Raw genomic sequence first — 7,118 nt, 5'->3', positions numbered from 1 at the left:
TTTTTTTTTCCAGCTGCTTAGAACATGGCTGTAACTGGTGACAGGAAAGAGCTAGGCCAGAATTGCAAGCTCCATTTAGTCTCTCTCCTCAAAATACACTAATTGGCAAAAGAAATTTGGTGCTAGGATGTTCCCTTGATGTGTTAGCCCCCATGCTTTTCTTTTGTCTCTGTGCGGCTTAGAAAGCAACACTTTTCCACCTGCTTAGACATGGCTGTAACTGGTGACAGGAAAGAGCTAGGCCAGAATTGCAAGCTCCATTTAGTCTCTCTCCTCTCCCCTCCCCCTCCCTCTCCCCTTCTCTCCCTCAAAATACACCCTCACTGGGCCCAAAAAGAAAATTTGGTTGCTGAGGATGTTCCCGCTAGAATTGATTGATGTGCCCCAGCCCCCCCAAGGGCTTTTTCCTCTTGTCCCTCTGTGGCGGCTTGTTAAAAGCATCTTTTTTTTTTTTTTTTTTTTTTTAGTGTGTTTTTTGTTTTTTTTTTTTTTTTTTTTTTTTTTTTTTTTTTTTTTTTGTTTTTTTTTTTTTTTTGTTTTTTTTTTTTTTTTGTTTTTTTTTTTTTTTTTTCCACCTGCTTAGACATGGCTGTAACTGGTGACAGGAAAGAGCTAGGCCAGAATTGCAAGCTCCCATTTAGTCTCCCTCTCTCCTCAAAAATACACTAAACTGGCAAAAGAAATTTGGTGCTAGGTATGTTCCCTTGATGTGTTAGCCCCCATGGCTTTTCTTTGTCTCTGTGCGGCTTGTAAAGCAGCTTTTTTCCCACCTGCTTAGACATGGCTGTAACTGGTGACAGGAAAGAGCTAGGCCAGAATTGCAAGCTCCATTTAGTCTCTCTCCTCAAAATACACTAACTGGCAAAAGAAATTTGGTGCTAGGATGTTCCCTTGATGTGTTAGCCCCCATGCTTTTCTTTGTCTCTGTGCGGCTTGTAAAGCAGCTTTTTTCCACCTGCTTAGACATGGCTGTAACTGGTGACAGGAAAGAGCTAGGCCAGAATTGCAAGCTCCATTTAGTCTCTCTCCTCAAAATACACTAATTGGCAAAAGAAATTTGGTGCTAGGATGTTCCCTTGATGTGTTAGCCCCCATGCTTTTCTTTGTCTCTGTGCGGCTTAAAAAGCAACTTTTTTCCACCTGCTTAGACATGGCTGTAACTGGTGACAGGAAAGAGCTAGGCCAGAATTGCAAGCTCCATTTAGTCTCTCTCCTCAAAATACACTAACTGGCAAAAGAAATTTGGTGCTAGGATGTTCCCTTGATGTGTTAGCCCCCATGCTTTTCTTTGTCTCTGTGCGGCTTGTAAAGCAGCTTTTTTCCACCTGCTTAGACATGGCTGTAACTGGTGACAGGAAAGAGCTAGGCCAGAATTGCAAGCTCCATTTAGTCTCTCTCCTCAAAATACACTAACTGGCAAAATAAATTTGGTGCTAGGATGTTCCCTTGATGTGTTAGCTCCCATGCTTTTCTTTGTCTCTGTGCGGCTTGTAAAGCAGCTTTTTTCCACCTGCTTAGACATGGCTGTAACTGGTGACAGGAAAGAGCTAGGCCAGAATTGCAAGCTCCATTTAGTCTCTCTCCTCAAAATACACTAACTGGCAAAAGAAATTTGGTGCTAGGATGTTCCCTTGATGTGTTAGCCCCCATGCTTTTCTTTGTCTCTGTGCGGCTTGTAAAGCAGCTTTTTTCCACCTGCTTAGACATGGCTGTAACTGGTGACAGGAAAGAGCTAGGCCAAATTGCAAGCTCCATTTAGTCTCTCTCCTCAAAATACACTAATTGGCAAAAGAAATTTGGTGCTAGGATGTTCCCTTGATGTGTTAGCCCCCATGCTTTTCTTTGTCTCTGTGCGGCTTGTAAAGCAGCTTTTTTCCACCTGCTTAGACATGGCTGTAACTGGTGACAGGAAAGAGCTAGGCCAGAATTGCAAGCTCCATTTAGTCTCTCTCCTCAAAATACACTAACTGGCAAAAGAAATTTGGTGCTAGGATGTTCCCTTGATGTGTTAGCCCCCATGCTTTTCTTTGTCTCTGTGCGGCTTGTAAAGCAGCTTTTTTCCACCTGCTTAGACATGGCTGTAACTGGTGACAGGAAAGAGCTAGGCCAGAATTGCAAGCTCCATTTAGTCTCTCTCCTCAAAATACACTAACTGGCAAAAGAAATTTGGTGCTAGGATGTTCCCTTGATGTGTTAGCCCCCATGCTTTTCTTTGTCTCTGTGCGGCTTGTAAAGCAGCTTTTTTCCACCTGCTTAGACATGGCTGTAACTGGTGACAGGAAAGAGCTAGGCCAGAATTGCAAGCTCCATTTAGTCTCTCTCCTCAAAATACACTAACTGGCAAAAGAAATTTGGTGCTAGGATGTTCCCTTGATGTGTTAGCCCCCATGCTTTTCTTTGTCTCTGTGCGGCTTGTAAAGCAGCTTTTTTCCACCTGCTTAGACATGGCTGTAACTGGTGACAGGAAAGAGCTAGGCCAGAATTGCAAGCTCCATTTAGTCTCTCTCCTCAAAATACACTAACTGGCAAAAGAAATTTGGTGCTAGGATGTTCCCTTGATGTGTTAGCCCCCATGCTTTTCTTTGTCTCTGTGCGGCTTGTAAAGCAGCTTTTTTCCACCTGCTTAGACATGGCTGTAACTGGTGACAGGAAAGAGCTAGGCCAGAATTGCAAGCTCCATTTAGTCTCTCTCCTCAAAATACACTAATTGGCAAAAGAAATTTGGTGCTAGGATGTTCCCTTGATGTGTTAGCCCCCATGCTTTTCTTTGTCTCTGTGCGGCTTGTAAAGCAGCTTTTTTCCACCTGCTTAGACATGGCTGTAACTGGTGACAGGAAAGAGCTAGGCCAGAATTGCAAGCTCCATTTAGTCTCTCTCCTCAAAATACACTAACTGGCAAAAGAAATTTGGTGCTAGGATGTTCCCTTGATGTGTTAGCTCCCATGCTTTTCTTTGTCTCTGTGCGGCTTGTAAAGCAAAGAGCTCCAGGGGAGACACGAGGACGTCCTCTTGGTTTCTGGGGTCGTGGCTACAGAGGCTCAGAGGCAAACTACACTCCAACAGAGAAAGAGATTTTAGCTGCTTATGAAGGAGTGAAAGCTGCTTCTGAAGTGATTGGAACTGAGTCACATCTTCTTCTAGCTCCTAGATTGCCAGTTCTGAATTGGATGTTCAAAGGCAAAGGTTCTTCACCACATCACGCAACAGATGCTACCTGGTCTAAGTGGATGGCTCTGATAACACAGAGAGCTCAAATGGGAAATCTCGAAAGGCCTGGTTTGGTGGAGGTGATCACAAACTGGCCAGAAGGCACAAGCTGTGCAAAACCTCCAGAGGAGAGAGTAACTCGTGCTGAGGAAGCTCCTCCTTACAGTGATCTGTCTGATGATGAAAAGAGATATGCTTTGTTCACAGACGGTTCCTGTCGTCTGGTTGGGAACAAGCGGAGATGGAAATCTGCAGTGTGGAGCCCAACGCGCAGAGTTGCAGAAGCGAGAGATGGAGAAGGAGAATCCAGTCAATTTGCAGAGGTAAAAGCTGTCCAGCTAGCTCTTAACATAGCTGAACGTGAGAGATGGCCAAAGCTTTATCTCTACACCGACTCGTGGATGGTAGCCAATGCCATGTGGGGTTGGCTGAAAGACTGGAAGAAGAATGGCTGGCAGAGGAAAGGAAAGCCAATCTGGGCTGCGGATCTGTGGCAAGACATTGCTGCTCGCATTGAGAGAATCCCAGTGAAAGTGAGACACATCGATGCTCACATTCCTAAGAGCAAAGCTACAGAGGAACAACAACACAACCATCAGGCAGATCTAGCTGCAAGAGTTTCCCAGGTGGACACAAACTCTGATCCTGATCCTGATCTTGACTGGAAACACCGAGGTGAGCTGTTCTTAGCTCGGTGGGCCCATGACTCGTCAGGACATCAAGGCAGAGATGCAACCTACTGATGGGCTCGTGACAGATCCATTGACATTTCCATGGATGCTATCACACAAGTCATCCATGACTGTGACATTTGTGCTGCTATTAAGCAGGCAAAGCGGATCAAGCCCTTGTGGTACGGTGACCGATGGTCCAAGTACAAGTATGGTGAAGCCTGGCAGATTGACTACATCACTCTACCTCGTTCTCCATCTGGTAAGCAGTATGTGCTGACTATGGTAGAGGCGAGCACTGGATGGCAGGAAACTTATCCAGTTCCTCATGCAACTGCACGTAACACCATTCTTGGTCTGGAAAGACAAATCCTGTGGAGACACGGAACTCCAGAGAGGATTGAGTCAGACAACGGAACTCATTTCAAGAACAATCTTGTAAAAAACTGGGCCAAAGAGCACGGCATCGAGTGGATATTCCACATTCCCTACTATGCACCAGCTGCAGGGAAGATCGAACGCTACAACGGTTTGCTGAAAACCACTCTCAAAGCCATGGGGGGTGGATCTTTGAAAAACTGGGAGAAACATTTAGCACAAGCAACCTGGTTGGTGAATAGTAGAGGTTCAGTGAATCGAGCTGGACCTGCCCAATCAGATTTGTTGCAAAAGGAGGAAGGTGATAGAGTTCCTGTTATCAGAGAAAAGAATCTGTTAGGCAAAACTGTTTGGGTATTTTCTCCTTCAGGAGAGGCCAAACCTGTCCGAGGGGTGGTTTCTGCTGAAGGTCCTGGTCACACCTATTGGGTGATGCAAGAAAATGGTGAAATTCAGTGTATTCCACAAAGAAATCTAACTTTGGCTGAGAGAGGTTAAATTCAGAGTGTTGCACAGATACAGCATCGCGCCCAAGAGGAGAGTTCATGAGATCTATGGTGCACGAACCCTGAGAGCCCTGAGTCACCTGAGAGTCCCTGTTCCTTTCTTCGCTCCATCTGCGAGGAAACAAGCTGTTTGCTGTTTTTCCTGTGATTTGACTCTTTTGAATCATCTACATCTGAGATAGCCGGAATGGACTATGGTCTTTATTCACCTAGTGTTGTAGGTATTATTTTAGATAATATAAATGGTAGTAGCAGCCAATGGAATTGTTTAGAAGGGGTGGACTGTGATGGTTTGAAACTGTCTTTTTAATTTTTCCTTGCAAAGTTCAGAACAGAGAAAGTGAAAGAATGTAAATAAGTCACTATTGGGTGTAAGAAAGCAAAATACTGATTGTTCTAAACACTTCCATTGGATAGATAGAAATGTTTAAGAACTATTACCCAAAACAAAGTAGGCACTCTGCACATTCTGCGTTCTGCAGTGGGGGCAGTTGCTGGGCTGTCTGGCTGCTGTTTTCTTCTTCTTCTCTTCTGGCTGAAGATAACACACTGACCTTGGCAGCTAAGTTAACAACTTTCTGCTCTAACTAACTCTGCTTTCTGTCCAAGGGGGAGTCTGAGGGGGAGGTTCCTGGGAGTGGGAGGCCCCTTTGGGAAGTGTTCCCTTTGGGGGGAAGCAAAGGGAGATTGGTTGTGCTTTTCTGTTGATTGTATATATTTGTAAACGTTGTGAATTTTGTATATTTGTACATATTCATTGCATTTCATCGTAGATTGTAGATTCTGCTTTGTAAATACAGCTTTCATTTGCTTCCAGACTGGGCTAGCCTGGTTATTGTCGGTGGGGGGGTCTGGATCATCAGATCATTGGCAGGCATTAATGAAGTGATGAGTGAGGCCTGGAACAATCACTGCTGTGTCTAGTTTTTTTTAATTATTATCAGGGCTCTGGAAGCAAGGTGTGAAGGGGTTAACGTCCTTGCTGGGTGAAGCTGATTTAGGACTGTCGCTGTGGGATTTATCTTCCCTTTTGCTGTGGCTGCTGCTGCAGTATGTGTCCCTTTTCCAGCTGCGTGTTTTATTCTCTAAGGTTATCACCAATGCTTTTATTTATCACTTTGGCAATCATCTCAAAACCTGTTCAGGTGCCTTCAAAGAGAGTCCTAACAATTGGTGAGATGGAGCATTTAAAGGTATGTGGCTTATCTCTCCGTCAGTCAGAATTTCTCCCTCTAGGGCTTCTGGAATGGCTTTGATTTGGCTCTGGGCTGCTGCTCGGACTCGCAGAAGTTGTAGCAGGGGAGGCCTTGGCATGCCACACTTCCTGCTTCTTCCCATGTGGTGTCATCGCATGGTTGCCTTTAAAGCCAGTATGGCATTTCTCACTGGAAGGCTTTGGTGTGAGCACATGGTCAGAGTAACCCAGGTCTTGGCCTTCCTAGGATAATGCCATTAAAAGCTCCTCCCAAGTTAAACGGTGTTCTCAGGAACCACCAGAGGTAAGATTCCTCTCGACTGCCTGTTCATTTCCTTTCTTGGCATCACATACATTTTTGAGACCTGCTGCTAGACCACAGATCAGAAGTTTGAGTCGCACTGGATCTATCAGAGCATCCAGTGGGGAAAAATATGCTCCGTGATCACACATTGCTTGAACACATGTGTGATGATGAGGTGGCTATGAATTATGAAATATGAATTATGAAAAATACTTTTATTATTAAAAATTATTAATAACCGAGTAATCACTATTTTATATATAGATTTTAGTGCACAGTTGAGAAAATACATCCCATAGCTGGTTTAGTATGTGCAATTTGACCCAATTAGAATATTTACAGAATTAATTTCTAATTAAGGGAACACAGAATGCAGTTCTGCCGCTTGTCCACCAGATGGCAACTCCACAAGATGCTTGGCAGCTTTAACTCTATAGGGAGAAATTTACAATGCTATCAAGAGGCAATTCAAGCTGGAATATCACATGGCTAGGCACGGGTGCTTTGAACTGAATGTTAGTGAGTGTTGTACACGTGAAGAGATACACGGTGTCTTTGTTTGTAGTGAAGCAAGATGCTGGATTGCACTGGCTGCTTGCTGCTTGCCTGGGGCTAGTCCATTCCGGGTGGGGGAAGGCTCCTAGGGCTGAGGCTGTAGCTGAGTTGCAGGAGGGCCGTGGGGGGGGCTTTCCTCTGGACAGTAACTTTCTTTCTCCTCCCACCTCTGCAGGAGGGATGAGGATTTCCACCAATCGGAAGCTTCTCTTGGCAGGGTGGTCCAACAGCGCAACTGCGGCGGCCGGGGGCTGGTGGGGCCAATATGGGGAGTGGTCCTGATTGGCAGGGCCGCATCCTTT

This window comes from Indicator indicator, unplaced genomic scaffold, assembly GCF_027791375.1.
Source record: "Indicator indicator isolate 239-I01 unplaced genomic scaffold, UM_Iind_1.1 iindUn_scaffold_128, whole genome shotgun sequence".
In the NCBI taxonomy this organism is placed as follows: Eukaryota; Metazoa; Chordata; class Aves; order Piciformes; family Indicatoridae; genus Indicator; species Indicator indicator.
Note: the sequence above shows the minus strand (reverse complement) of the source record.